The following is a 23,177-nucleotide window of genomic DNA, read 5'->3' as shown; positions in this document are numbered from 1 at the left end:
CCTCTGTCCCCCACCTCCCTTGCTCCCACTGTCTCTCTCAAAAATAAACAACAAAAAATCATCTTTATTGAAATATAATTTACCTTTAACAAAATTTGCCAATTTTGAGCATGCAATTTAGTTTTCTAAAAAAACCCAAAAAACAAAAACCCTATTAAAAACTACCACCACAATCACAATATAGAACACTTATGTAACCTAAAAAAAATGCCCTCATTTCCCTTTACAGCCAATCCATTCTCCTCATCTGCCCCTAGAAACCGCTGATCAACTTTCCACCACTATAGTTTTGCCTTTTCTAGAATTTTCTATAAACTGTATGTGATCTTTTCTGTCCGTCTCTTTTCAATGGGCATAATTACACTTTTGAGATTAATTGATTTTGTTGCTTGTATCAACAATTCACTTCTCTTTATGGCTATGTAGTATATCATTGTATGTATATGCCACAACTTATCTATCCATTCACCAGTTAATGAATATTTGGATTGTTTCTAGTCTGGGGCTATTGTAAACAAAGCTACTATGAACATTAAAGTACAGATCTTTGTATGGAGCATATTTTTTCTTTTATCTTGAGTAGATACCTAAAAGTAAGATTTCTAGGTCATGTGTTAAGTGCATGTTTAATCTTGTATGAAATTGTCAAACTGCTTTCCAAAGTAGCATTTTGCATTTCCACAGCAATGTATGAGAGTTCCAAAGACTCTAATTATTGACAGGACTTGGTATTATTTGTCTTTTCAACTTAGGCATTCTGATGCATGTGTAGTGGTGCCTAATTATGGTTTTAATTTACATTTCCCTAATGATTAATGAAGTTGAGCATCTTTTTTATGAACTTACTCGAATATCTTCTTTTGTGAAATCTGCTTATTTTTTTTTTTGCCATTTCTTAATTGGGTTGTTTGCCTTTATTAACCTGTGAGTTCTTTAAATATCCTGGATAGAGTCCTTTATCAGATACATATTTTGCAAATGTTTTTTTCCCAGTGAAGAAGCAGTTCTTAAGTAGGAAATACTTGCATTCAGGGGCGATAAAGGGTCCCAAATCCAGGCAGCTGAGTAATTTAGGGCAACATGTCAACAATGAGAATGCTGAATTGTGAACCTCATTCCGAGACAGAAGTTCTGGCCCAGCCATGGTTCTTTTATATGCTTCTGGTTAGGGAAGAACCACTTGCAGTGCATGAATAGCCCAATATACATACTGTGGGGGTGGCTCTGTCTGGCCTACCCACAAGGAGTATAATACCCTTTTATGACATTTGTGGCAGGGCATTTGGGGAACAAGGAGGAAGAGGAAGTAAGTCAGGAGAGAGAGGGGTTAGTAAGAAATTAACATGAACTTGAGCCAAATGGGAATGGTGGCTACAGTATTCATGGAGAAGGTTAGCTTTCCATGAGCAAGTCCTGATAAGAGAGTAGCAAATTCAGACTCATTCTGGGCAAACATTGATAGTTCAGGGAAAAGCTAAATCCAAGGTTAATAGGATGGTAAGATGGGGGTACATATACAGAAGTCTAGAACAGAGAAGATAACTAATCCATGAGAGCTTGACATCACGGAAGGATGGGGCCTGTGGCAGTCATGACTATGTGATTAGTACTTATATATGACTTGTAAGTTTGATTCTTCTTCCAGAAACATTTAAATAGAAAACTTAGTGAGTTTTGTAGACAGAGCCCTAGTGAATATCTTACTCTGCAGTGTCTTAGGACTGACTTTGTACATATGGAAGTCAGCCAGATCTCCTGGGTGGATCATTAAACTGGAATTCTTTTCTTGGAACACCAGTACCTTAGTGTGTGACCTTGACCTAAGGCTAGCCATCAACCTGTCAAGAGGAATGACCCCAGGGATAAGGCCCTGCTGCCTCTACTTAAAGACTGTTCTTCAAAACAAAACAAAACAAAACAAAAAAACAATGGATACAAAAAAGAAAAAAAGAATGCAATCATCTCTGGTTTCTACTTGCTTAAAGAGAATGTTATGAGGATTCTAGAGGTAATATCTCTGGAGGACTTTGAGCTCCATCAGTAAAAATCTTGTATACATATAAACCAAAGGAATTCTCGTAGACAAACATGGCAATATTGTATATCAGTCTTTTGTGTCTGTTTTCAGATTCTTTTTTAACTTGGCTTGGGTCCAGAAGTAGGCATGGTATAGACAGAATATGCCCAGTATTGGGTTTTTTAACTCAATCCCTTCCTTTAAAATAAGGGCCGGGAGAGGCACCTGGGTGGCTTGGTGGGTTAAACGTCCAACTCTTGATTTCGGCTCAGGTAACAATTTCAGTGTGTGAGATCCAGCTCCTAGCTCTGTCCTGACAGCATGAAGCCGCTTTGGATTCTCTCCCCGCCCTTGCCCCTCCCCTGCTCACTTGTGCATGCACACATGCATGTGCATGCCGTGCTCTCTGTCTCCCTCTCACCTTCTCTCTCTCTCTCTCTCTCTCTCTCTCAAAATAAAGAAATAAACATTAAAAAAAATAATAAGGGCAACGAGTAGATTTTCATCAGGGACCTTAACTGTAGGCCTCCCTCACAATGAGAAGTAAAACTAAGTATAGGTGAGTCTTGTGTGACAAGTATTTTAATGAGAAATTTATACATAACTTGAATTATTGATATCATGCATCTTTCAATGAAATGATTATCAATATTATTTTGAGTGTTATTCCCCTGTTACTTCAAGTTCTATAGGTTTTACATAATTGTAAAGGGCCTAACATTATTATGAAACATTGTAAGATATGATTTTGATTCTAACAGTTTATTCTTGACACTGGTATTTAATTCAGAGAATAAGATCAAGAGGATCTTGATGAGGATCAAGGATCATGAGGATGCTCATGAACTCTGAAGGAGAAAAGATCATTTGGATTTAGTGTCTATGTGTGTATTTTTCTCTAAGTTTTATGAGGTAGTTACATAAAAGGGACTTCTAAAATAGAAAAGGATGATGAAAATGGGCTGAACATTTCAAACAAAGTTCAGTGTGAAATCAGTAGTATATTCAGTAGAGGTGACAGGGAACAAAGATGTGGAGGAAAAAGGAGAAAAGGAAAATCAGCAAGCAGTAAAAATAATGATTGGGGTCAGGCAGTAACAGTAAAATCAAGAAACTTGAATATGATGGAAAAAACCATGGGTAGCTATAAAAGAGGCATTTGAAATAGGAAATGATGTGAGAGGAGAAGATAATTTTAGTACAGTTAAAGGAAGTAGCAGCTATGGGTGCTAAAAGAGAGGATTAATTTTAAATGTGTCCCAGAAGTAAGAGAAATATTTTTTAAGGGGTGGGGAAAGAATGATGGAAAAAGCCTAGTTGAATGTTATATGGCTATTTCAAGCAAGATTCTACGTAGAGTATTATGACCATTTGGGTGCACCGTACTTTTACTGGCACATTGATGAACCAGAGATCATTCAAGACACCAGGGTGGTGAGAAATGGCAGCTCTCCTCAGATATCTGTAGGTCTGCCATAAGGAAGAAAGATCACATTTGACTTTATATCGTTCAAAAGAAAGAAATAGACCTAAGGAAAGTTAGAGGAAGGCAGATTTTGCTTAATATAATGCTCTAACAATTAGACATGCCCCTATAACAGAATGGGCTATTTGTACAGTAACACTTTCCATCTTTGCGAGTATTCAAGCAGAAAATATGCAATAACCTAACTAATCAAATGGTTTCTTTTACCTTATAAGGTCCTTTTTGTCTGGAGGATCATGTGATTTGCAGACAGTGAACCCAAGGCCTCATAGCCCTGATGCTGCACTTTGCTCTTTTACAAGAGTTGCTGCTTTCCCAACACCCCCACCTGCCAGGAGGAGAGGAAGCCAGAGGTACTTGCTATGACCATCCTTTTGGCACAATCTGTTGCTGGTACATTGAGTGTCAGCTACCGCTTTTTTTTACTTCTCTTTATTATTAATTCTGGGCCCCCAAGCAAAAGTTTTTGAAGGCCTTTCCCCTCCTTGTTAATTATAACATGGTATCAGTCAGAATCCAAGCAGAAAACAGATGAGCATTCAAACAGAGTAATTTGAGGAGAATTCAATAAAGAAACTGTTCACAAAGGTGTGGACACTATTTACAGAAACCAACAAGGGATGGCACCATCCCCAGGACTTGTGATAGGGAGAGGCATTACTACTGCAGGCCTGAAGATGGAGAATATGGAGCTATTTCCACACCCTGGAGAGGGTGGTTGTACGGAGAGGACTGCCTGAAAGGAGAGTTTGCAGCCAACACACAGCAAGAGAGCCAGGGAAAGAAATAACCCAGCCTCACTTTTCTTCTGCTGGTGCCTCTCACTGCCAAACCTGACCATGAGCTGGGCATGAAGGGAGCCAGCTGACATCTGTATGGGTCAGCCTCCTGGGGCACAGAGCAGGACAGAACTGAGGAAAGAAGGAGTCTGGAGAGGCTAATGGAAGAAACCACAGAAAGCAAATTCCTCCCTAAGGTACAGCTGGTGCTTAAGCAGTTTCTGTACTGTTAGGAATGCGGCAACGTATCTTGGAAGAACTTAATTAAGCCCTCCACCCTCTGCTAGCCACCCTGAGGTCGTGCCTGTCAGAATTACAGTTTTCTGCAAAGTTTTTCCTGATGGTCAGTGTTTAGTCCCCTCCACCTTCAAGGAAAGGACACATGGTAATTTTATTTAAAAAAAGACATGTAGAAGTCCTTCCTTTTAGTCAGATGCTAGAGTTTCCCCACTTTAGAGCAAAGGAGAAACATCTAGACAGAAAGGCAGTTTCACTCTGAAGTAACTGAAGCTTAAGCTTTGGGGTCCCTTGCTTGGACCTCTGTGAATGTTGGGAGTTTCTGGGGTTGGTAGAATGTTCTAAGTGGGGGAGGGAAGCCAGATTGCACTTCTATGTAAACATTTCTAGTAAATTGCCCAGAGAAGTGTCACAAGGAAAAGATCTGGCCTTCCAAAGTTCCAAAGTTCCAAGGTAATTTGTCATGAATCCTTTTCTTATCCTTAATAAATATTCATTTTTTGTACCCAACTTTGTATTTGTATTTTGTATTTTATATTCTTTTTTTCTTAAGAAGAATCAACCAAGTAATATAAGCTTTAGCCCTCACAAAACCTGGATCCACCCTAACTATGTGGAATTTTCATTATATTCAAAACTAGGTCAGCAGTCTGTTTATAATGCAGGAGAGTGGATGGCTTTGGTATGGAGAGTCACAGGGATTTTGTATGTTTACAATGGAAAGTTTATGCATGAGAGGGAGAGTGAGCACGTATGTAGGTTTTATCTGTGAATAAAAGAATGGCTCCTATCTACTAGCAAACAGGCATCAAGGAATCAAAGTTTACTATTCTTCGCCACCTTTTGGCTGCTGTTCCATTTCTCTCCTCCACATAAGTGTTCCTTGAACACACGCTTTATACAAGGTGTATCCACCTCAGAGTCTTGGCTGGCTCAGTCAATGGAACATGTTACTCTTAATCTCAGGGTTGTGAGTTCAAGCCCCATGTTGGTTATAGAGTTTACTTTAAAAAAATTGAGAATAAAAAATTATGTGTCCAACTCTCAACTACATCTATGGCTTTGACTCTCTTTAATCAACTTTGTTCCCCTTCCTTCTGTATCCCTCTCATCCCTAGAAGCTGCCCCTCAACTCGGATATTAACAGCAACTTTATGGAAAAGTCAAAGGACAATTTCCAATATTGTCATTTCAATTTCTGACTTGTTGCCTCACCAGTGCACCAGTTCTCCCTTCAGTCGTGACTAACATGACTTCTTTAAAAGCTTGGCCACTGAACTCTGGCTTCTGTGGGATCATTTGCTTTGAGGATTCTATTTTACCATTTTCTGTATCTATTGGAGTTCCTTAGTCTTTTTTCTCCTGGGTGTAATCTAGGCTAGGAATCACTGCCCTCCTATTCAATTAGGCTCTGCCCGTACTGAGATCACACATATTTCTCTTCAATCATTTCTCCTCAGTTTTCATGCCAACCTCTTTGGCTCCTTCTTTCTTTTTTTTGCCTCTTTCCAATCCATTTATTTGTTAAGTCCATACAATGGGATCTTCTTTTATCCTGAGTACTGGTATAAGCTCTTGGGTAGGCTCTCCCCTCCAGATCTAATCTTCTATAACCACTTCTCAGAGTAACAGTGGACATCTCAAACCACTCATCTAACCTCACTCCACTCCCTAAGACTCTGTAGTGGCCTTCAATAATCCCTCAAAGCATATCCAAACTGTTTTCCAGGAGTCACCATCACTTCCTTATTTAAGATTCAGTTGCTTATGGGACACCTGGGTGGTTCAGTTGGTTAAGCATACAACTCTAGATTTTGGCTTAGGTCATGATCTTGTGGTTGTGATATCTGGCTCCACACCATGGGGCCTGCTTAAGACTCTCTTTCTCCCTCACCCTTGGCCCCTCCCTTGCACATATTCCCTCTCTCTCTCTCTCTAAAAAAAGAGAAAACGAAGATTCACTTGCTCAAATCTCCTTTTGTCTAATTCTATCCCTACTTTTTCTAAAACTACATGATACATATATAGTGACTCCTTCTGCTACTTACTATGTGCCAGACTCCATGCTATGTACTTAATTTGACCTAAGTAGGTTGCCCAAAGTTATAGACTTAATAAGGGTCTTAGTGGTGTTTGAATTAGGTGTCTCTGTTCATGCTCTCAACCACTGTCCCAATGTTCTCAGGGTATGGGTCATTGACCACCTGCATCAGGGTCTCATGAAGTGTCATTTAAAGTGCAGATTCCCGGGTCCCACCCCTTAACTATGTAAATGATGAAAAGGAATCAGTTATATAAAGATCTAATGAAGGAATCTTCTAGGCAGAGAGAACAGCAAACGCTGAGAAGGGCAATAAGCAAGGATCAGAATAAAGGCTAGTAAAGCTGGAGGACAATGAGACCAGAGAGGTAGAAGGGGTCAGCTCCTGAGGATCTGGAAGCTTTGGATATTCGTTTAGTTAGACAGGAATCTCTAGGACAGTTGTAAACAGATGAATAAGCTCCGCCTTATATTTTAACAGATGGCAGCTGCCCACTAAAGAGTTGTAGGATGGTGGAGTTGTTTCAGGGAAGCAGCTCCCCAGCCAGGGCATCTTCCTTTCATCAAGAGAGACCATCGATGAATTCTTGCAATTGGAAAGTGAGCAGGGGTGATTTATGTGTCACTCTTGGGCACAAGTATCAGAGAAATAGATGTACCTGCGTCACTTTTTCTTCCTCTTCTACCAGCCAGATGGATGTTAACTTCATATTGAAGATAAGTAGGCTTTGCCCTATCCTAGCGTGGCCCAAAAAAAAAAAAAAAAAAAAAAAAAACCCTATATGGGACTATTAGGCAAATGAGAAGTAGAATCCACATTACTCAAATATGGGGGTTTCTTTGTTATAGTAGTTACTGCTCCCTCAAATGATACAAATCATATGACTTATGCTTTGCTGAGATTATGTTGGCTACTGGGTGGATGATAGTCTGGGGGTGGGAGGAGATGGCAGCAAGGGTGGGAGCAGGGAGACCAGTTAGGTGGTTCTAGTGGGACTGATGGTGACTTAGATTAGGTTGGTGGCACTGGAGTGATATGAAGTGGAGATACTAGATATACTCTGGAAGAATTTTTTTTTAGATATTTATTTATTTTTGACAGAGCATGAGTGGGGAGCAGCAGAGAGAGAGGGGGACAGAGAATCTGAAGCGGGCTCTGTGCTGACAGCAGAGAGCCCAGTGCAGGGCTCGAACTCATGATCCGTGAGATCATGACCTGAGCCAAAATCAGATGCTTAATTGACTGAGCCACCTGGGCGACCCTGGAAGAAATTTTGTGTGTGTGTGAAACTAGCAAGGTGTATGAGTGCATTGGATGTTGGGTATGACAAAAGAAAGGAAGAAGAAAGGGTGTGAAAAGAAAGGAACCAAGGACTGCAAGGGGTTTGGCTTGAACTCACTGAAAAAAACAGAGATGCCATTTTCTGAGATGGAGACCAGAACTCTCAAAATCCTCCCTTGATTGCAGTTCTCCCAGTTAGCTCCATTTGTCCTGAACGATCTCTTAGCTGTGGCTCTTAGACCACATTATTCATCACCTGTGGCCTGATCCACATGCTACAGATCTTACGTGTACTTCACACATTAACGCTCAGGAAAAAACTTGGCCTACACTCTCTCAGCCTGAACATCTGATAAAGTGAAACTCAAAAACATGAAAGTGGCAGTTTTAACCTCATATGGATTTAAGTTGTTTTTCTCATTCTTTTTTTTTTTTCTCATTCTTACCAAGCTAGAGGAAAGATAGAGAAGAACTGTGTATTTTATGTCTGCAATTAAGAAGTAAAGGTGATGATGTTAATCACAAATGTCTGTAGTTCTGGGCTAACCTTGATTTGGAGTATGGTTACAACATACTTTATAACCACATAGCTCTGGTGAGATTTATGTTTATTGATCCTTTCCTCTCTGTGTCCTCTGAATGTGGGTGCACTCAGGGTCACAGTGTCTCCAGGTCAGGGTTCTGTAAATGCCCTAGGGGTTGGAGATGAACCAGCTCTGTCAGGCTAGAGCGGTCAGCCAATGATGGCTCTCCCCTGGGCTCTCAAGAGAGGTGGCTACTTCCTTTTGAGCATGGTCATGGTAATAGCTGTAATGTCTACTTGGGGCAAGTAAAAGAGAACCCCCAGAAAGATTAGGTAGCTGGAGTTGGACTCAAGAAATAGGCTTTGCTTATGAATATGCATTATGGTTCAGGGGAAGTACTCCAGTTTTTTTCCTTCACTTCCAACTGAACTGTCACTGTTAGCATTTGAGTTTTCTGTGACTGTCACTGCCATCCATAAGCATGCCCAAGTGGAACTAAGCCAAGTCCCCAACTGTGAGATGTCTCTTCAGTCTTAGGGGAGAAAGGGACAGAGGGTGAAGGGAGAAGGTGCAGAAAGGGGAAACTCATTATATATCCCTTGGAAAACTGTTCCTTCTGATCTGTCACTTCCTACTCTTCCACCCATGCCTTCACACACACTCTATAATTCTCCATCTGTTTCCAGCCAGTCACTGGGAATTGAATATGAGTGACTTCTGCAACCAAGAGAAATGAGCAGTAGTGATGACTCTATACTTCTGTTCATTCATTCATTCATTCATTCATTCATGGTGTCTAATCCAAAGATGAAAAAGACATAGCCCTTGTCCTCAAGGAGCTCTATTTGTGAAAATAATAATATAAGTTACTGTGGTAACAGAAGTGTGAGAACAAAGTACTCTGGATGCAACAAAGAGGACCAGTTAGTCATGCAGGTCTTTGTGTTTATGTCTGTGTGTATGCAGGTAAACTGTGACAAAAGGCAGGCTTTACAGAGAACATGCTATCAGAGGAATCTCGAAAGATGGGTAAGATTTCATCATTCAGGGAAGGGAAAGGTCTGAGGAGAGGAAAGACAGGAAACAGAATGTGAAAAGACATTATATTCTATTGATATCTAGGAATTATGTCCTGAGGATATTCTTGGCTGAATAAATCAGTATGTGTCATCATACCATAATATAATGATTTACCAATAGCAGCAATGGCCTATATTTTAACCATGGAATCTCTCATTGGTGTCATTAGTGATGTGAGCTGGAAACCTGAGCGTATTCTATCATAAAGTTATTTGTAACATAAGGGAGTGTTTACACTGTTTTATCTGCTTTAGTTTCATTTTCAACCTAGAATTTAAATGTTTTTATTTATTTTTGAGAGAGAAAGACAGAGCATGAGCAGGGGAGAGGCAGAGAGAGAGAGAGAGAGAGAGAGAGAGAGAGAGAGAGGGAGGGAGACACAGAATCTGAAGCAGGCTTCAGGCTCTGAGCTGTCAACACAGAGCCCGATGTGGGGCTTGAACTCGTGAACTGCAAGCTCATGACCTGAGCCGAAGTCAGAAGCTCAACTGACTGAGCCACCCAGGTGCCCCAAGAGTGAATTTGACTCTTTTTTTTTAATATATGAAATTTATTGTCAAATTGGTTTCCATACAACACCCAGTGCTCATCCCAAAAGGTGCCCTCTTCAATGCCCATCACCTACCCTTCCCTCCCTTCCACCCCCCCATCAACCCTCAGTTTGTTCTCAGTTTTTAAGAGTCTTTTATGCTTTGGCTCTCTCCCGCTCTAACCTCATTTTTTTTTCCTTCCCCTCCCCCATGGGTTTCTGTTAAGTTTCTCAGCATCCACATAAGAGTGAAAACATATGGTATCTGTCTTTCTCTGTATGGTTTATTTCACTTAGCATAACACTCTCCAGTTCCATCCACGTTGCTACAAAGGGCCATATTTCATTCTTTCTCATTGCCACATAGTACTCCATTGTGTATATAAACCACAATTTCTTTATCCATTCATCAGTTGATGGACACTTAGGCTTTTTCCACAATTTGTTGAGAGTGCTGCTATAAGTGCCCCTATGCATCAGCCCTCCTGTATCCCTTGGGTAAATTCCTAGCAGTGCTACTGCTGGGTCATAGGGTAGGTCTATTTTTAATATTTTGAGGAACCTCCACACTGTTTTCCAGAGTTCAACCTAGAATTTAATGTGCACCATTTAGTAGGTGTAATGTGGTTGATTTGCTACAAATGAAAAGTTGAATGAATTGATGGTAGATAATCTACACAAAACTCAGATTAAACCATTTGAATCTCCCACTAGATGGCATAGGAAGAACCTAGAATAACAATACCTAATTCTCATGCTAGAGTCAATAAAAAGAAATTTCTGTTTCTATGGTTGAATGATTCTGAGTATTTTCTATTAAAAGCAAATACTCTATAAGTAATATCTTTGTAATTATGTTTCTTCTTTAATAATGATTTATTTCTAAGCAGTAATAAATATATGTGGTTTAAAATTGATAGTAAATAGGAGAATATGATGAAAGTTTATTAAACTCTTTTTAAAATAGATTAAAACCATTCTTTTTTCATCAAGCTGTTTTTTTATTCATTTTTAATTTTTCCAGGCTAGCATTTTTCCATATGGGTTCTTGGAGAGCCAAAGTCAGGGTTTGTCTTAGTGATATCACTCTCAGAGATTCCTGACTTGGAGAAGAAAATAAAAGTTAATAACTCTGTACTATTGTGACCCTAGTAGACTGTCATCTACCACTTACAGATTTTATAGAGCAATCAAAAGTGAAGCAATCCATATTTACTGATTAGGAGTAAGAGGGAAATATCACATGACCTGTGTAAGTAAGTCCACATTACTTTAAGAACACTAACAAGTATTACTCAAGGTAAAAAGAAATCCTACTTACTTCTTTATCACTTGACCTTTAATTACAGAACCTGTCTAATACCCATATAATTATTCAAAACATTGAATCCCAATGAATTTCTTCTTCATGTGAACCTCACACAGCCCTAGTCTAACTCTATTTTAAGAATGTTGACGGAATGTGAATTTTGATAAGCAGCCATAAGTAAATGATGAGGAGCCAGAGCTATATTATAAAAATTCAGCTAGTCTTTTCTGGGTACACCAGGTCTCAAACTTCCCCAAATCCCTAGTTCTGAGTTACCTGGAGTAGAGCTTCATTGGGTAGGCACCAATGCTTGGAAAGACTGCTTGATCATGAATACAGAGCCAAGTAAATATGTCTTCCAAATAAACGCAGCTCTTTGATGTAACTGGTACTATGGCGCCACAAGGATTCCATTCAACAGGTATTTATTGAATGACTTCTCTGGGCCACACTCTGTGCTGGGCCCTGAGCTAGCTTAAACAATCTGACTCTAATATTGGGGCAGCAGGTAAGGAGGCAGGAATAGTATCACTTTCAATAATGGTCTTTTACTGCAACAAGGGTCTCATAAATCATGGTTGTTTGCAGCATTAGAATCAAAAGGACACTTAACTTGAACCACAGTGCCCCCTGGTAACCATAACTGATATTCCACCTAGCTAATGAGAGTTCTCACTGAATATAGAAGTACTGCTCAATTCTATTTCAATAAGTACAACAAGCAGGAACAGAAAACCATTGGGGCAATGCTCCCAATGCAGGATTTTTTTTCTATACTGTATAACCCTTCAATGCCTCTCATCAGAATCTCTTGAATCACTTGTTTTAATGAACATTCTGGAGCCCTACTATAGGTCACTGAATCACATCTCGATTGTTTGACCAGGAGGCTAGAGCAAAAACCATGAATGGACCAGTTCCCAAGCACACAAGAGACCACCATGGACACTCTATGAATCAAAAGGGTGGTGTGGGGGCCTGGAGATGTGACGAGTTCCTAAGCACAACTGTGGTCCAGAGACGTTACAGTTTGGGCCTTGACATTAATGTGATGTCATTTCTTGTTGCTTATCTTAAGTAAGGATCAGCTTACAAATGTCCTCTTCTAGGGAAAACAGCAAAGAATTAATTGACTGAAGGCACCAAGTATGGATTCTGCTTATATAACTTACTTACCAGAAATTATTTATCTGGAATGCATCATTTCATTACTGAGTTTTAATACCAGCAAAAATCATGTGACTTCACCTGACACCTGGGACTAGTCTTCCCTAATTCATTAATGCATAGAACTATCAGAAATCAAAATGCAGAGGAGCACTAACATGGAGTCCCCACATGTTCGGGTAAATGTTGTTGCTTTGAAGCAGAATTAAATTTGGGGAACTCATAGAAAAATCAGAAATTGATTTTTTAAAAAATTTGTTTGGTGATATGTATATATGCACTGTACATGTATCTGTGTAAAGGTCATAGGTTCTAAAACAAGTCCAGCATTGTACTGGGAGTTTAACTTTTATTCCCTAATTTTCACAATAGTCCTGCTGATGGAAATTATTGTGTTCCACGATTATACAGTGTAGGAACCCAAAGCTTAAGTAACTTGCCCAAGGTGACATAACATAGCAAATAAAGAGCTTGAACCCTCCAAAATCCATGACATTTCCATCATTCCATGCTTATAAAGAAACATGGAAAGAAATTAATGCATAAAAGAAAGATATTAAATGCTAAAACTTTCATGACAATTTTTTTCCTTTGCAATATCAGAAATATCCAGTAGGCTGTACTCCTGAATCAGTTTTCTAATTGAAACCCAGAGCCATTAAACTGATTTTTCTTAGAGCTTCAGGTGGTTTTTTTGATGTATTACTTTAAATGGAATCTACAATAATAATTTGTAAATTTCTATATGCACCTGAAAGTGAAAAGAAAATATTATTTTGTATACATTGGTTTTAGGTCCTTAACTGCTTTTTTTTTTATATTAAAATAGCACCCTATTAAAATTGTTTGTGAAATTTATTGATGCTTCCCAGCTAGGGACAGAACTTTATTTTATTCCATCATTGTGAAAGCCATGCTATTTTATCACGGGCTACCACACACTTTACAGAAGTGTGATGAGTTTATCAGCATGTCTCCAGGCACAGTTATTTTAGAATCATCAAAGACAGTGCTTCACAAAGTATGGTATTTTTTTACACAAAATTTTGTGGTATTTTTTTACAAATATCCCAGTGACTCTTAGACACATATAAGTTTGAGGACCACGCTGATCCATGTGGTGTTATTTGAGGGGACTAGGAAGGATCTTGCTCTTAATATTTTATCTACTGCTTGACCAAAAATCAATTAATTTTATAGAATAAAGCAAGGATGTCTCCATTAGATTCCAAGTTCATTGAGCCATAAATATTTTAGACTGAGTTTTTTTTATTAACTAGGTACTTCACCTTTGTAGGAGAACTAGGAAAGGGGACAATTAAACAGGAATGATGTTTGAAGAGAGACTACAAAAGCCTAATTTGAATGCTTCGCTTCTGAGATATGATATATGGACACCTCACATTATTCATTAAGGAGATGTCATAGTTTCAGTATAACATCTTCAGTATAATATCCTTTAACCAACTCCTGTATCCTGCAAAGACAACCTTATAGAAGTCTACTCAACGATAACCGAGCAATACTTAATACTCTGAGTGTAGGTTATAATGTACTGTCATATTTACTTAGTTTTGTGTATTTTTAGTGTAGATAGAACCTATATACTCAAAGGCATAAAAACAAAACATGAGACACATAAGAAAATTAATATAATTACCTTGTAATAGAACTTAAACTTGTTTTCAAATAATACATATCTAGCTATTAACTAGACCGGGCTCCATATGACTTCCTGTTGCTTCAAAATAGATACAGATATAGCATGGATGATCCTGGAAAACAGTATAAGTGAAAGAAGCCAGACACAAAAGGACACATATTGTATGGTTCCATTTATGTGAAATATCCAGAATAGGCAAATCCATAGAAAGCGGATAGAGATAGAAAGCGGATTACTGGTTGTCAGAAGCCAGGAGAAGGGGTAATGTGGAGTGACTGTTTAGTGAGTAGGGGGTTTCCTTTTAGAATGATGAAAATGTTCTTGAACTAGATGGTGGTGATGGTTGTACAACATTGTGAAAGTATAGCATGCCACTGAATTGTATACTTTAAAATGGTAAACTTTATGTTATGTGTATTTTACCACAATAACAAATCATACATAAAATTAAATAGAATAAAATAAAATCTCCCCTCAAAGGATGAAGATGGATAGTATTCAGGATATAGAAAAGAATGTGCCACTGGGGTTGAAGGGAATTCTAAGAGATACACCCCAATGTGTTTTAAGGGGTGACACTAAATTTGGGAAAATGTCAGGTTTAAGTGTTGAAAGCCAACTTTGACTTGTATATATGCTTTGGCTTGCCAAAAAGACAACAAAACAACATCAACCCCCGCCCCCAAAGCAAAAGCACACAAAGCCAATAATAACGTATAATCTTGTGATAAACAGCTAACTGTACTCACAGGCCAGAGTCCCAGTAGGTCAGCTCAGGGGGTGGGGCTTCCTACGGAGCAGTCACAGCTGGTTTCTCACTTATCTCCACAGAAAGACATGGAGGGATTCATAATTTACTCCTCCCATAACTCCCTTCCCCGCCCCTGTCACTAAGCCCCCAGGGCAAATAGGGTTTCTCCTATGAAGTAATCTAAGAATGGAGGTTTATTTTTATACTGGTGTTAATTGATGATTATCAGTGTCTACGTGACTATACATAAAGGCTATTCTCACTTTTATTTACTCTTTCAGAGAATTCAGGTATATTTACAGCTGTGACCTCAATTCTTGTACCTTTCTATTCCCTCTCCCACTGTCTAGAAGTCAAATTGCCCTCCTAAAAATTCATCACGTCATATCAGGTTTAGATTTTTAAAAAAATGTATCTGAAAGCTTCAACTGAAAAACCGGAGAAGATTGCGAACTGCTCTGGAATGAGACAAAATGGTGTCTGCTGTGCCTTCTGAAGAAGAGCTGCATTCTGTGTAGGAGCTTTTGTGAAATCCTGTGTCACCCACGCTACCCATTACAATGCTCATAACAGTCACATATCTGATCTGGAAGAAATGTAGCTGGCACTGTATTTATTCCTATTACCTCCTGTCTTGAAGCAAAATGCCAGTACTTCCTCCATGCAGCCTGGAGTGGTAAACATCAGCTGGGGAGAAGCTTTTATGTGGGGAATTTATTGCTAAATGAATTTCTGAAGACCAATATAAGAAAGTGGAAGCACTCTTTACACAGTATAGCATTGGTGCAGATAGATACATCCAATAATTAATTTCTGATGTACCCATGAACATCATCTCTTTTGTGGTTTCCTGTTTTGCGGTTTTTATATGATACACAGATTATTTCATTTTGTATTCCAGCCAATGGTGTGCATTCATAAAACAGATCTTTGTGCTATTAATATAGGAGGCATAATATAAGCTGAGGATTTGATACAGTGCTAATAAAATTAAATTATTTTTTGAAAACCTGCCAAATGGGTAAGATGTTTGCCCTATATTAGTGACTATCATTTTGAAGTGAAACCTACTTTAATGAATACCTGACAAAGAAACCTTTTAAAGGAATGATTATCTTTGACATGAATATATTCAGCTACTGTTTATACAATGAAATCTTAACTAGTTGGTAAAAATGGCACAATATTACGACGGGTATAGAAAATACTACATAAAGAAATGTAAAGGCTGCATGAAGAGTTAATGACTAATTCTGTTATCTGAGTTGGTGCTTCAGTGACAGTTTGCTCTGAGAAAAGCTTATGTTTATGATATTGTGGGTGCAATCTGTGTATTTGAGTTATACCCAGAGCCTTATTAATGCTATGTGTAAATTATAGAAATTACCAAAAGAAGAAAGCACAGTATGTTTGCATTCTGCTTTCAGATACAAGGCAAGGTAATTATAATTTATGACCCAGTGACTATATTTTATGTCTTAAAACTGAAAAGTAAGGGGAAAAAATGGAAAGTACTGGAATATGGATGTAATAATACTTAAAAGTAATGACCTCATTACATTTTCCATCTTCAGATGAATTGTTAAAGCAAAGGTAAATACTTTATCATACAGTGGTCTGATTATGTTCAGAGAAGAAGAATGAAAAAATTTGAATGGTTGTAAAATATAGGCCATAATGACAGGTTAAGTTATTTATTATTACCCTGAAGGAAAAAAGTCTAAGCTCTGACTTCATTAGTCCACAACTAAACAAAAGATAAGTAAACAGGCAATGTATTCATTGTTCTTCATTGCCACTGAAGACAGCAACTTAAATTGGTTAAATAAAGAACATTCTTAGCAATGTGGCTAGGAATGATGAAGGAAGGGGCGCCTGGTGGCACAATTGGTTCAGCACCTGACTCGATTTGGGCTCAGGTCACGATCTCATGGTCAGTGAGTTCGAGCCCCACACTGCGGAGCCTGCTTGGGGTTCTCTCTCGAGAGCCTCTCTCTCTGCAACCTCCCCCCCACTGGCTCCCCTCGTGCTCTCTCTCTTTCTCTCAAGATAAATAAACACTGAAAGAAAAAAAAAAGAATGATGAAGGAAAATATGGAATACTTCTCCTTGAAGAATTTTAACAAAGAGGACATACATCTGTAGGCAAAGATTTCCTTGGTGGCTCAAATATAAATTATATGCTTCTTGCTGGTCATGATTCTATGGAAATCTATTCTCCAAAATAATGCAATACTGTGTTGTCCCACACAACTGGTGATGTCTTTTGTGGTTAATGCAAATTAAATATTTTTAGCATTGAACTTCACTAATTTAGGAAGTTCCCACTGGTCATTAGTAAAACCCAAAATGAGGACGTGCATTCTTCGTGTATCCTAGTTAATCATAGAGTGGGGCATGAGGGAGAAATTGGGAGGGTGGGACAGAAGGACTGGAAAATGGATAGGACATTTAATAAAACTATTTTAGGGCAATGATTTTTAATCCTAGCTGCAATTAGAATCATTTGGGATTTTTTTTTTTTTTTAAATACCAATGCTTGAGTCCTGCTAGCTTGGGATGAGACCCTGGCATAGGTCTTTTTGTAGTTAGGTTTGAGAACCAGTATTTAAGACTTTTAAACATCTGCAATGCTCATAAAATTAAAGTGTGATGGTAAAAATATCTCTACACCAACTATTGTTTCAGAGTGACGTGGACCTGTGACTGGTGGGATTTAGTAAAAGCATATGATGTAGTACTAAGGAGAGCAATGAATCAGAACAGGTACATTCTCACCCTGACTCCACAATTTGTAAGTTGTGTGACATATTTTATCACTTGGGGCTTTGATTTCCTCATGTGTTAAATGAAGGAAGTATATGGCCTTCAGACCACTTCTAGTTTCCTGATTGGAGATATGATTGTACAGATTTTTGCAAAAATCTGTGCTTAGAACATATTTTCCAATTTATAAGTTACAGCAATAACCTCATAATAAAGAGGATCAAGGCATCTTACTAATGCTGTTTCGGTGTATTCCTAATAACCAGTTTTAAATAAGGCTCTTAAGTCACGTCATCAAGTTGAAGACAATGTTATAATTGAGCAAACATTTTTTTAAGCAACTATTGTGTTGTAGACACTGTTCTAGAAACTGTGATGATGCAAAGATAAAGAAGACACAGTCCTTATTTACAACAAATTGATGGCTTTGTAGAAAAGACAAAGTGAATTTGAAGAATGGAATCCAAATTCTTTTAACTTTTAAAAGGGACATGTGGGTCGTTTGGGTGAGTGTTCAACTCTTGATTTGGCTCAGGTCATGATCTTACAGTTGTGAGATCAAGCCCCATGTCAGGCTCTGTGCTGGGTGTGGAGCCTGCTTAAGATACTCTCTTTCTCTCCCATCTGCCCCTCTCCCTCACTTGTGCTCTCTCTCTCTCTCTTTCAAAAAAAAAATTTTTTTTAAGGTACATGCTATTCCATCAATACTCCCCCAAACAATAGCAATGGTCCTCAGCAAGAATTGTGAGAAATCTGTTCTTTTACTGGACTCTCTTCCTGAATAATTTCTATAAATCCCCAAGGATTACTTCATGTTCCACAGTCTATCCAGGTGGTCACTGATCAATTAACCAGCCATCCTAATATAGATATTATAGCTCCAGATCCCACAACTTATTTTTTGATATCCTGTAAATGCCTTTCCATGCTGCTGCTGCTCTTTTTTGTTTCACACTAGATGCATACACAAAGTTCTCCCTTAATTCCTGGAGCACAGCCAAACCCATCATAACATTTAAGACTTAACTGAAGGTTTAAGGATAACTCAAGCACCATACAGAAAGTAACTTGCAACTTAGCTGCCCCTAAGAGCTACTTACAACTCTTAGGATCTTCCAGGAATATTATATGTAAATTAATTGATACTGTGAGTTGGAGACTGTCCCATGTGGCAGTTCCCCCAGACATCTTCCCATTGTGGAGTTCGTACACTTAAACCTCTCCTTTGTCTATAACTAGGGAGAAGTCTGGCCTCTTCCAGTCCATTCCCAGACCTGCCTCATCTTCTACCCTAGAATGATTGACTGTAGAAACATCCAATTCCTTCAACCTCATCCACCAGGTACTCTTTAGCCTTAGGCAAGGTGATAGTAACAATTTAAATGGCATACCTCAAAGTCTGGGTTATTCAATTTAAAAAACCCATGGGTGGGTTGCCAATAGTTAAGGCAAGGTACAGCTGTTCCAAGGCTGTTCTAGGTCTTCACTGAAGCATGATGTTAAGAGAAGGTAAGACCTGGCTCCTGATATAGACTATTCTAAACCAATCTGTGAGCAAATCCTTGTATAAAAGACATTCATATATCCCAAGGGAAGGAGGCAATCTTCAGGCACAAGGCTAAATCCATATTTAGGAAAAAAAATATTATCTGCCTCTGTCTCTGCAAAGGTGTATTTATGCTAAACAAAGCAAAATGTACCTTGACCAATGGCACATTTAACATGTTTATCTGAAGTATTAGCTTTCAGATTAATGGGGACTTAACATTTTTGTCTAAGAACAATAGGTGGTTATTATGTTTATAAAAGTATTCTGGTGTTTTTCCTAAAGTAAAAGAATCTGCTCCAAAGGTGAATTAATGTTTCCATTAATACATTTGAGATGATGTCTTTCAGTTAATTAAAAAAAAAAACAACTTGATTTCATTTAATAGAGATGAGGAAGGCCCCTATCCAGACTAGGGGCAGGAGGGAGTGAGGATGGAGAAGCTGTGCAGGATAGGGAATGACTGCAGAGAGTGCTGAAGGTTGGGTTAGGAGCCAAGTGAGCTGGAGCAGGGAGGTCAGGAGAGAGTGATCCAGACATGGGACAGCTTTTGTGAAATCTTAGAGACCAGAGAGAAGGATGGTGACTTCAAGAGGAGATGATATGTTGGTTGCAAGATCATGGAGGGGGTGACATTTTGGTTGAACAATAGTGACATTCACATTTATTTATGACTCTAAAAAAACTTCAAACCATTAAACTTTGATTATGAAAATCACTAGGCAATTTGTAAAACAGACCCTCTCACCTCCTCTCTTATTCTAGAGATGGAGGGGGCACCAGGGAGAGATGGTTAGGTTGAAAGTACAATGAATTGTTGTAGACTGTATCAAAGACAACATAGTTTGTAGACTATGTCAAAATGGACATAAAACATCTTATTTCCTGAGGCTTTATCACAAAAGCTTCTCTACCTAATACCATGCCTGTGGAATTCTATATCTATTTGATGAATAAATGATTATGGGAAAATTATGAAGGATTTTAATACAATTCCTCAAAAAGGTGTCTCATTCTTAATGCTCCCACACCCAAATAAGAGATTTAACTACCTTAATGAGATCATCTTACTTACATTATCTCATTTAATCATTGTAATAATTCCGTGAAGTATATATGGCATTTGATTTTCATTTTATGGCTATAAAAACCTAAGCTCAAGGTAAGTGATCCAAGGTCACAGCTTAAGGGGAAAAAAAGTGTGTTTTGAATCCAGGTCTATTGCTTCTAGTTCATTCTGTCATTTATGCATTCAACAAACATCCACTGAAGTTATGTCTGCAATCTCTATTAAAACCTCCGTTTAAACAACCCCTTCTTGGGGCGCCTGGGTGGCGCAGTCGGTTAAGCGTCCGACTTCAGCCAGGTCACGATCTCGCGGTCCGTGAGTTCGAGCCCCGCGTCGGGCTCTGGGCTGATGGCTCAGAGCCTGGAGCCTGTTTCCGATTCTGTGTCTCCCTCTCTCTCTGCCCCTCCCCCGTTCATGCTCTGTCTCTCTCTGTCCCAAAAATAAATAAACGTTGAAAAAAAAATTAAAAAAAAAAAAATAAACAACCCCTTGTTTAAACACTGAGTCACATGAGGACAATAACTTAGAAATAGGCCCTGTTGTTGCCTAGAACCATTTTATGAACTGAATTAAAAGTTTCCAATATTTGTCATGAATAGACTTGTTTGTGCATTCTGGCTGATGAATTGTATGTTATGTCAAGTTCTGTTTTGAGATATAAACAAAGGTTGATGGCCTTTAGCAGCCTCAACCACCGAAAAGGTTATGATGCCCTCCCTACCCCCCCAACCTCTCATATATGTATTTAAAAATTTTTTAATATGATTCATAAAGTCAGTGTAATATAGTTCATTAAAGTCTACTTTCACCCCCTAATGACTACTTATAATCTGTTTTGGCATTTTGTGGTACCCTAAGCACATATTTAAATTTGCTCTTTGCTTAATCCGGTCTGGGATACCAGATGTCCATTTGTACATTTTCTTTAGCATTGTACCGTACTTGTATTCTTGTTGATTAATTTGGACACCAGGAATCAGTTGACTAACTTTCTGGTTCAAGGCTATAATTCTTTTCTCAAGTGGAGAGAAATTATGGTCTGCTGTGGTTCAAAGGAAATAATACAAGCTACAGAAAGTTCCTTGCTCCTATTCCAGGTGGGTGGGATGGTTGATATGGTATGGTATATAACTCATTGTGCCACTAGAATGTCATAAAAATCTTGTTCACAAATTGTAGTCTGTGTATTTTGATATAAGAAATTTTATGACACTTTTGAAGATAAATATTGGAAGACTTCTTGCTGCTCCCAATGAGCTAGAAATTAACATTTTTGAAATAATATTCTTGCCATTTTGAAAACTTTAGACTTCATTAATTACTTTTAAATCAGTTGTGGGAACTGTATAATCTTATAATTGTAACCTACCAATAAAGCTGTCTCTCTACTCTTTAAAGAGACATATTACATGCAATTTGAAATATATAATTAATTAGGAATTAACTAGAAAAGCTTCCAGAAAACTAATATTCTTAGGTAGATAAAGGCAGATTAATCTTGAGTTACAAATTAAGTCTTGTGTTAAATTTCTTTTCTTTCTTGAGGGTAAGGGGAAATAAGAACACAGTAATATTTTTATTTATTTATTTATTTATTTATTTATTTTATTTTATTTTATTTTTATTTTTGGGACAGAGAGAGACAGAGCATGAACGGGGGAGGGGCAGAGAGAGAGGGAGACACAGAATCAGAAACAGGCTCCAGGCTCTGAGCCATCAGCCCAGAGCCTGACGCGGGGCTCGAACTCACGGACCACGAGATCGTGACCTGGCTGAAGTCGGACGCTTAACTGACTGCGCCACCCAGGCGCCCAAGAACACAGTAATATTTTTAAACATCAATCATGTATTGTGGAGGCAAGGAACACAGAGATTTTCTTGACATTGAGCAATGCAAACTTTGGTTTGAAATACCCTGATCTCTGTGGATATACTCTATGAAGATAGTGTTCTATGTTTGTTTAATGTCTTCTGGCTTTCTTTGTCAAAAATTCCAGTGATGGGGAAATAGGGAAGTCATTAGACTTTTGCAAATCTCAGTTTCTTCATCTATAAAATAGAGTTCACATAAACAGATACACATACACTCTACACACACATACATACACACATACACACATACACATTCACATACACATGAATTTCATACTAGTTAAATCTTGAGCTCTGGAGTCAGTTGTGGGCTGATATCCTGGCTCCACCATTTTCTAACCATATGACCTTAAGTAAGTTGATTTTTTAAACTTCAGTTTCTTTATTTGTAAAACAAGGATAATAACTTCTAGGGCTCTTTAAGGGTAAAATGAGGAATGCAGTAGAGTGTATAGCATAGTGCTGGTATCTTGGACTTTGTATAAATTATATAAATTAAACAATTTTATTATTATTTTATTAAAAGCATTTTTTTTTAAAAAAGCATTTTAGGGGCACCTGGGTATCTCAGTCAGTTAAACATCCAACTTTGGCCTGGGTCATGATCCCATGGCTCATGGGTTTGAGCCCCGCGTCAGGCTCTGTGCTGACAGCTCTGAGCCTGGAGCCTGCTTTGGATTCTGTGTCTCCCTCTCTGCCCCTTCCCCACCTGTGTTCTGTCTCTCTCTCCCTCTCTCTCTCTCATTCAAAAATAAATAAACACTTAAAAATTTTTTAAAAAGCATTTTATATATTCATAGTGCTAGTTGTTACAAACAGAACCATTTGCCAAAGGTGAGATTCAAATGAAATGTATATCTTCCTCCATAGTATCAGAGGTAATGGCCTCCCTCCTCAGTTTCCCCATGCAGCACTTTACTTATATATATAGACTAGCATCTGACTTCTACGGTGAGAAATGACTAGCTAGCTACAAATGACTGAGCCTATCTTTTTCACTGGATTATAAATTGTGGAGGATACAGACAATGCTTTAACTGAATTTTAATTGCATCCCTG

Source organism: Lynx canadensis, chromosome C1, assembly GCF_007474595.2.
Source record: "Lynx canadensis isolate LIC74 chromosome C1, mLynCan4.pri.v2, whole genome shotgun sequence".
NCBI classification, from domain to species: domain Eukaryota; kingdom Metazoa; phylum Chordata; class Mammalia; order Carnivora; family Felidae; genus Lynx; species Lynx canadensis.
Note: the sequence above shows the minus strand (reverse complement) of the source record.